Source organism: Mandrillus leucophaeus, unplaced genomic scaffold (assembly GCF_000951045.1).
Source record: "Mandrillus leucophaeus isolate KB7577 unplaced genomic scaffold, Mleu.le_1.0 Scaffold545, whole genome shotgun sequence".
Classification (NCBI taxonomy): domain Eukaryota; kingdom Metazoa; phylum Chordata; class Mammalia; order Primates; family Cercopithecidae; genus Mandrillus; species Mandrillus leucophaeus.
This window is the reverse complement of record NW_012105864.1, coordinates 1598109-1607806: the sequence shown is the minus strand read 5'-3', so window position 1 is coordinate 1607806 and position 9698 is coordinate 1598109. Positions and strand designations below refer to the sequence as shown.

Genomic DNA, 9698 nt, shown 5'->3' with positions numbered 1-9698 from the left:
ATATATAAAACATTTAATCACTATTCTCCACATTTATATTTGGATCGTAGTCTTTCTTTTAGGTCACAAGACAAAATCTACTTAGAATACTGCATAGAATATTCTTTTCCTTTTTGTAATCAATTACATATATATCTCAATTGATTTGTGAAAAAAATACATTGGATTCATGGTTTCACTGGATTTCAGAAACCATTTTATTTTATCTAATTAGCACTTAGATAATAAATGAACTACACAAAATTCACATTCTAAATTTTATTATTCAAATCATAGGGCTATTTATTTAACTTTTTTTTTTTTTACAGTTCATGTGTGTGCGTCGGTGTGCACATTTATTTATTTAATCCAAATTCATTTCTCTCAGAGTTTAGTTAATTCATTTGGCTCTTTTAAAGACTATTAATACTCTTGAGTTCAATAGGATTTTTTTTTAAGAATTGTAGTTAAAACATCTCTGTTCTTGATATATATTATTATCTGTTATTGCAGGAGGATACAGACCACAATTACTACATATCTCGAATATATGGCCCATCTGATTCTGCCAGCCGGGATTTGTGGGTGAACATAGACCAAATGGAAAAAGATAAAGTGAAGATTCATGGAATATTGTCAAATACTCATCGGCAAGCTGCAGTAAGTGTTCTGACATTCAGGGTTCGTTTTTCCTACTGTGAAAAAAATGGTTGCTTTAATTGGCCTGTAGCCATTTCTTTTATAAGTTTGATAATTAAATATTAAAATGGCCCTATCTGTGGTAATCACTTTTCAAGTGTATTCAGTTCTGTAATTGTAATTTAGATTAATAATTGCATATAAGATATGAAAGAAAATGAAATAGAATTGTTTTGATATACTGTCATTAATTTAACCAATTTTCTTAGTATATCTGATGAACGTATATTGGATTCAAAATTGAGCTTTATCTTGGATTATTTTTAGTTTTCTTATAATCCATGAGTGTATAGAACATTTTAAAAAATTACTTGCATTTGATATCTTCCCATTTACATGAGTTTATTCCTCTTGGTCTTGGATTTAACCAAAGATTTAACCGAAGTCATTTATGACTTAGATAACATATATAGAACAAATTATGTTCTTAAATGAAGACGTTTGATATAAAGAAAAATAATAAAATATAGAAAGCATCACATTGATATTTTAAGCCTGGGCTCATTATTTCCTAACCGTGCTCCTGAAATAAATAATTTAACTATTCTGAGGTGCTTTCTGCATGTGTAAACTGGAGATGAGAGGGAATATTAATACTAGCCTCCCTTTCCTTACATGGTCATGAATAGCCTATTCAAGGGCCAGCCTGAATGCTCAAATGCATTAGCTTTTTCAATCTTCACAACAATCCTATGATTTAAATATTATTACATCACACATTGCAGATAAGAGAACTGAGGAGTCTTGGAAAATTCAGATAACCTGTCCAAGGGTCTCCACTAGAAAGTGGTAAACTGGGATGTTAACCTGGGTAGCCAAGCTGATGCTCAAATTTTGTGTGTAAAATGTATCACACTTGGTTCTCAGAATGTTCTTTGATGATCATTTTATGATAAATGCTGGATTTCACATTTTAACAGGTGTTTGGTTTTGCTGGCCTGGGTAACGGTTGTGATAGTGTCATTGATGAAACCATGAGATGTTCTCTTCAGTATGACCTGAAGTGAAAAGAAAACAGCTTTAACCTTTCAAGTTATTTAGAGAGGCATTGATTTGATAAATGTTAAATATCAAAATTTTTGGCAGTGGCCTTCCTTGTTTATACGTAGATGTTCCTGTTTTCAGTAGATCAACTGCTAAAAGCTAAATGGAAATTAAGAATAGTATACCATGATGATTCATTGAATTTTCAGTGTAGAGCACATGCTTCCTGAGTCTGAGAAGCAAACAAAGTAGCTACCTTTCCTTACTAAATTCCATCATCCACCCCCACCCCACTTTTTTCTATATTCAGGCAACCCCAGGTAGGCAAGATGACAGATTTAGAAATAATTCACTGTGGAATTTCCAACAGATTTTCAAGAGAAGAGAAAATGGTAAAGAATAAATTCGAACAATGTCTATCTGAGATCTATTGCATTTGACAACCTTCCTACTATAGCACAGTGGTTAATAGTATAAAATATACTTTGTGGAGTTTTGAATGTTGGTGTGTGCACATGGGGATTCAGTGACGTGGCCTAGTTCTAGTGTCAGTCACTATGGGTGACATCTATAAGCAGAGAAAGAAGTTCCTCAGTTAAAGTATTAGCTGATTTCTTCCTCTATACAAATATGGCTACCATCTCTCTCCTCTGTTCTGCCCCCCAATGTAAGACAGTTTGTATCCTGCCTCTCCTTAAAGAAGCCTGTTCTCTTTGCAATAGGGTTTACTTGGTTGCCTTGTGACAGCTCTCTGATTGTGTCATGAAAAATGATAATACTGTAGACAGTCCATTTTTTTCTTATTGTTAGTATGGCAGTGACATTGTTTGTTGCTTTTAACACTCGAGGTCACCTCAAACATAAATGGAAGGACTTGAACTTCTGGTTGTAACTTACCTGGTGCTCTTTATGTTGATGGTTAAATATATACAATTGTTAGAGGCTTTTGTTTTAGATACTCTGCCATTGTCATATCTTGGGTTCTTGGTTATCCACGAGTATTTAAGCCATTAACAAACATTTCTTCAGAGTTAGAAATCGGTGGAAAAAACTATCAACAAAATTCGACACACTTCATATTAAAAACTCTCAAGAAACTAGGCATAGAAGGAACATACCTCAAAGTAATAAGAGCCATCCGTGACAAACCTACAGCTAACATTATACTGAATGGGCAAAAGCTGAAGCTTTCCCCTTGAAAACTGCCACAACACAAGGATGCCCTCTCTCATCATTCTTATTGAACATAGTATTGGAAGTCCTAGCCAGAGTAATTAAGCAAGACAAAGAAATAAAGAGCATCCAAGTCGGAAGAGAGGAAGTCAAACTATCCCTGTTTTCAGATGGCATGATTCTATATCTAGAGAACCCCATAGTCTAGGCCCAAAAGCTCCTTTAGCTGATAAGCAACTTCAGCAAGTTTCAGGATACAAAATCAATGTTCAGAAATCACAAGCATTCCTATACATCACCAACTGCCATGCCAAGAGTCAAATCAGGAAGGCAATCTCATTCACAATTGCCACAGAAACAATAAAATACCTAGTAATACAGCCAACCAAGGAAGTGAAAAATCTCTGCAATGAGAATTACAAAGCACTGCTCAAAGAAATCAGCGAAGACACAAACAAATGGAAAAAAAAAAATCACATGCTCTTAGATAGGAAGAATCAATATCATTAAAATGGCCATACTGCCCAAAGCAATTTACAGATTCAAGGCTATTCCTATCACACTACCAATGACATTCTTCACAGAAGTAGAAAAATTTATTTACAATTCATATGGAACCAAAAAAGAGCCCAAATAGCCAAGGCAATTCTAAACAAAAAGAACAAAACTGGAAGCATCACATTCCCCAACTTCAAATTATACTGCAGGGCTGAAGTTACCAAAACAGCATGTTACTGGTACAAAAACAGTCACACAGACTAATGGAACAGAATAGAGAGCCCAGAAGTAAGGCCACACACCTATGATGATCTGACCTTCAACAAACCTGACAAAAACAAGCAATGGAGAAAAGACTCCCTATTTAATAAATGGTGCTGGGATAACTGGCTAGCCATATACAGCAAATTAAAGCTAGATCCCTTCCTTACACCATATACAAAAAAATCAATTCAAGATGGATTAAAGACTTAGATGTAAAACCCAAAACTATAAAAACCCTGGAAGACAACCTAGGCAATACCATTCTGGACATAGTAAAAGGCAAAGATTTTATGACAAAGACACCAAAACCAATCATGACGAAAGCAAAAATTAACAAATGGGATCTAATTAAACTAAAGAGCCTTCTGCACAGCAAAAGAAACTATCAACAGAGTAAACAGACAACCTACAGAATGGGAGAAAATATTTGCAAGCTATGCATCTGACAAAGGTCTAATGTCCGGCATCTACAGGGAACTTAAACAAATTTACAAGAAAAAAAAAAAATTAAAAAGTGGGCAAAGACATGAACAGGCACTTTTCAAAAGAAGACATACATGCAGCCAAGAAGCATATGAAAAAAAGCTCAATATCACTGATCATTAGAGAAATGCAAAACAAAAACCCCAGTGAGATATCATTTCACACCTATTAGAATGGCTGTTATTAAAAAGTAAAAAAAAAAAAAAAACAGATGCTGGTGAGGTTGCAGATTAAAGGGAACACTTATACACTGTTGGTGATGCTGTAAATTAGTTCAACCATTGTGGAAGGAAGTATGGCAATTCCTCAAAGACCTAAAGACCGAAATACCATTCGACCCAGCAATCCTATTACTAGGTATATACCCAGAGGAATATAAATCAGTCTACCGTAAAGACACATGCATGTGAATGTTTATTGCAGCACTATTCACAAAAGCAAAGACATGGAATCAACCTAAATGCCCATCAATGACAGATTGGATAAAGAAAATGTGGTACATATATACTATGGAATACTATCCTGCCATAAAAAAGAACAAGATCATGTCTTTTGTGGGGGAACATGAACAGAACTGGAGGCCATTATCCTTAGCAAACTAATAAAGGAACAGGAACCAAATATACCATGTTCTCACGTATAAGTGGAGCTAAACGATAAGAAGTTATGAACACAAAGTAGGGAAAAACAGACACTGGAGTCTACTTAAGGGTGGAGGGTGGGAGGAGAGAAAGGAGCAGAAAAGATAACTGTTGATTGCTAAGCTTAATATTTGGGTGATGAAAGAATCCATACACCAAATTCCTATAACATGAGTTCACCTGTGTAACAAAGTTTCACACATACTGCTGACCCTAAAATAAAGATTAAAACATTTATATGTGCTATTATGGATATATTGTATCTCAAGACCCAATATACACTTAGGGTTGGATTAATGACAGTGGAGGTATAAACCCTATTTTAAATACTTTCTCTTAATTTTGAATATTTTTGGCCTCCATCTTGTCAGATCTGATTCCATCATTATAGTTTTTACTTCATGATGTGTTTCATACAAGGCTGATTCAGCACAGAGCTTTGCTAGCCACAGTCTGTGCACTCCTGTGCTTTCATTTATTAGTGTAAAAACCAAATCTCTTATTTGGCAGGTCTAGATGGGACAGAAAATTTGCATTTCTACAAATTCCAAGGTCATGCTCATGTCACTAATCCAGGGACCATGCTCAGACTCTATAGCAGGGGTTGCCATCCTGTTTCTCAAAAGGTCAAGATAATATGTTAGCTGTTGCAGGCCTTATGGTCTCTGTCACAACTACTTGACTCTATTGTTATAGCTTAATAGCCATAGACAATATGTAAATGAACAGGCATGGCTGTGTTCCAATAAAACTTTATTTATGGAAATAAAGAAGACATTGGTCCTGTATCTACTTTGTTATTACTCTCAACAGAAAACACACACACACACACACCCCATACATGATCACACAAACACACAAAAAAAACACACTGACACACACTTCCATTTTAACAATAAGATTGGTAATATTAACTATTTTCCATTTGAAAAAAAAATGCTACGTGAACTCCTTCATTTAAATTTACAGCCTAAATATTACAAATTTACTTGCTAGAATATTTTTTAAATTCCCCACATTCTCTTTTCATAAATGTGATTACTAAATATTAGCCTGAGCTTTCCAAACTGTATAGAGTAATCCATGTTCTAGCATTTCCTCAGTTGGTCTTTCTGCCTTTCCAATCCTGCTTGGTTCTCCGTTTCATTTCCATTGCGCTTTTCTCAGAATAAAATCAAGTTGTTACAAAAGATGACAGAATTTTAATATTAAGGTGATATTATGACCGGGGGCTGAGTAATGCCCACATACACGTCTACATGCAACACACACACATACTTCATGTTACTGAGGTGGTAAACCACAAGGGAAAATGGAAAATGGCAAACGTGAATCTACCTCATTAATTAGCTTTGCTCCTGTTCTCATTGACATAAAAAGCTCTCTGGTAATGTGGCTGGAAACAGGATTTAAATTTAAGCTCCAAGGGGAAGAAGGGAGTTTCTCGAGTCTTATCACCAGTTCATGTAATTTGCATGACCACGAGTATATATTCTGTCAACAAATTATGCAAAAAAAAAAAAAAAAAAGATTTAGCTCGGGATAGTCCCAGGGCCAGAGGGCTAACAATTTAGCCCTAAATAAGCAAGAGGTAGAGTGAGAAGGCAAGAATGTTGGCCCTCCCAGAAGAGGCAACTTACCATCCACTTCCCTGCTTCCTGAAATGGAAAAGAGGAGGGTACAAGAGATGTCTTACCTAGGAACATTATTTTTTTAAAGACATATTTCCCCTTTTACCATCACTGCATACAAATGTGGTCCAAACACTATTTTGGAATCTTAGATAATATTCTTGAAAGAGGACGAGGGTAGAAATAAAGTAAGTTTTTCCTTTTCTCCCATCCACAATAATGTCTTATAATTTCAGAGCAGAATAAAACATAGGAATCATTTAATTCACATATTTGACATGCCCACACACATTGGTATCTCTTTCCTTTTATAATCTCAATCATTATCTTTAGTATTTACATGACATATGTGTATAGTGGAATTTGATTACATGTGCTTTCAAATCTCTCCATTGTCATTTTTGTTTAAATAACATTTCTTAAATCATTATTGCAAAATAAGCAGATGCTAAAACCTAGTTTTGCAGTTGACAAATTAAGGCAAAGACCATGCCTTTCTAGCTAAAGCAAAGTGAAGAACTGGTATGAGTTCCTGCCAGATGGTAAGCAATGAGGCAGGCACTTTATATTAAAATTCTCACAGTTATCTGGGTATTTTGTCCTTCATTCAGAGCCGCACAGTTTTCAGGTTGCAAATCTAAAAGTTTCTGACTATAAACCTAGAAACCAGCCTGGACTTGTTCTTTTCCCTCTTTCTAGACATTTGAAATTCCACATTTTTGTGATTTTCCTCTATATTTCTACATCTATATTATTTAATTTATTTCTGGACACAGTTTGATTCAACTGCCAGACATATTAGAATTATTTTGTCTTCTGAAATGACGTTCTGATTGACAACTCCTAAAGATATATCTCTCTGTCCTGGTGGAAGGAGTCCAGTGTTTGAAGTTAGGAAACCTTAGCTCCAACACTTATTTTTGTGGATTCTGGCCTCTTTGCACCTCAATTTTGTAAGCTGGAAGAAAGGGGGTAAAAATGCCTGCCCTGACTACCTCCCAGTGCAATGTTGAGAATAAAAATGAAATAGTTATAAAAGGACACTGAAAACCTCAACAAAACAATACAGTTGCTGAGCATTATTATTTGAGTGTTCTAATTCTTGACAACAAAAATAATAACCCTGTCAAAGAAAGTAGTTAAGGCAGTAAAAACAGATTGTATTTAGGGTTATTGCAATGAGGGAAAGAATCTTGATGTAGAACTGGGCTCAGTTCTGAACGTAGCATGGGCAAGACGAAGATATGGCCAAGAGCAGAGTGGGCATCAGTGGAGGGAAAGTTATAAGAGGAGACGTGAGAAGTAAGTGGCTATTGTGCCTAAACTGAGTTGTTAGGATTTTTACTGAAGGAGGGTCAGGGTGATTAGATAGCAAGGGTAGGGGTTGAGGGTTTGATCAGTATTGAGGATGGTCAGACATCAAGGGTGGGGAGTCTTGCTAAACTGACTTAGCATCTTGTCATTCCCAAATAAGTTAATATCTGAGTCTCTCTAAGAGTCTCTCTCAGATAGATCAATACATAGATGCATAAATATGGATGGATGGATGGATGGATGGATGGATGGATGGATGGATGGATGGACAGATGGATGGATGATGGGTGGAAGAATTGCTAGAGATCTAGGTATAGGATAGACGGATGGGTAGATGGAAAGATAGGTAGACAGACATATTAATGGATGGATGGATAGATAGGTAAAGATGATTGATATATCTCTATATTTCTATCTATATCTTTCTATGTATATATTTTATGCCAAACAATTGCCAATATACTGTTTGCCAGACATAAACATACTCTGGCTTAAATATTTTTCAATCTTTCTATATGTTGGTAGGAAGATTGATTCTTTAAATATGAAACAACCGCAAAATGAAATGGTCGAAGTGCTATTCTCTATCTCACTCTATGTCTGTCATAATGCAGGTAAGGTTTTTGATGAAACTTGTTTGACTTTTTATGTGTTGATTGTGTAAAATTTTTATATTGAACTGTCTTTGATGACATTTCTGACTACTTGAATATACATAGAAAAATTCCTTTAAAAATTAAGTCTTCTGGAGATTTATTCCCTTCAGGAAAATAACTCATTGCTTCAGTTAGCAATGAGTCTCATATTTGCATAATGTTTAAGTTGGGAAAACTACATTTGGCTGCTGATGGTGACTTTAGTAAGTTGGTTTTTCATATCGGACACATTTATTTTCTTCTGTGCATCAAAAAATCTGTTGATAAGTGCTTATTTTTCAAAATGATTAAATTGAAAGGCAATATAATTTGCTTTCTCTATTAGGCTATTATCTAGACTGTATGTTTTTGCCTGAGTTCTATTCGTAATGTCTAATAATAGGTTGCTTTTTATTTACTCTTACATTTGACTGGTTGAATAAAGTTGCTGCATTCTGTCTTTTGAGTTGCTTCAATTCAAGTGAGACACAAGTTTATCAACCTGGTCTTACTTGTCTTTGCTCGTAGGATTTTTCTCCAGTTTGATAACAGACTGGGATAAGTTGTGTCTGCGTATGTCTCTGTAGCTTAATTTCAGTTGAATAAAGTCTTCTACATACATAAAGGAAGAAATATACTCGACATAATGTAATATTTTATTGAATACTATTCGTATTTTTGCCCTAATCAAATTCTAAATACTCAGAAAATTCGTAGTTGCAAAATAGTAAAGGAATTCTCTTTGGATATTTAAAAGGTATGTTCTAGTCTTCAACGTCCTACGAAACAGATGTACACTCCAAAGTAATCATGGATTAATTTGTTTAAAAAATAACAGGGATTCAAAAGCATAGGATTTGGCATCATGAGATCCAAATTCAAGTTTCTTACAACTATGAGACCTTGGGCAAATCCCTAAATTCCCTGTCAATTTCTTCCTGTACTAAGTAGTTGTGATAGTAATGTCTGTCCTGCCTACCACATACAATATATTAAAATGAAATGTTATGGCACTTGATAGTTACTTATGTAGTTTAAGAAATTCTACTATTAATTCATTTTACTTGAATTATACTTATGTCACTTACCAAACTTGAGGTTAATCCCTTTTGTCCCAAGTATTATTCCAGGGCCTGACTCTTTTTCATTGCACAAAACTAGCATGATTCGAGTGGCTGAGTTGTATTTCTCTGCATGCCTGGGAAACGGGCTGGTCCACCAGCCTGGAAGCCAATAAGTACATGGAACAGTCTACCCCTGTCCTGCCGATGGCACTTATGACAGATTAAACATTCCCTAGGCCACCTAATATGCTGAAGTTAACTAACTCCTTTTACTGACATAATTACATAAATACATGCATATTACTAATAATTTAATCTACTCTTGCTATTCTT

At 35.0% G+C, this 9698-nt stretch overlaps 1 protein-coding gene across 2 annotated transcripts in view; it reads left to right on the top strand.

The window, feature by feature from the left end:
• Nucleotides 1–9698, top strand: part of PLXDC2 (plexin domain containing 2) — a 468543-nt gene that overhangs the window by 235034 nt on the left and 223811 nt on the right. The gene's annotated exons all lie outside the window — the stretch shown is intronic.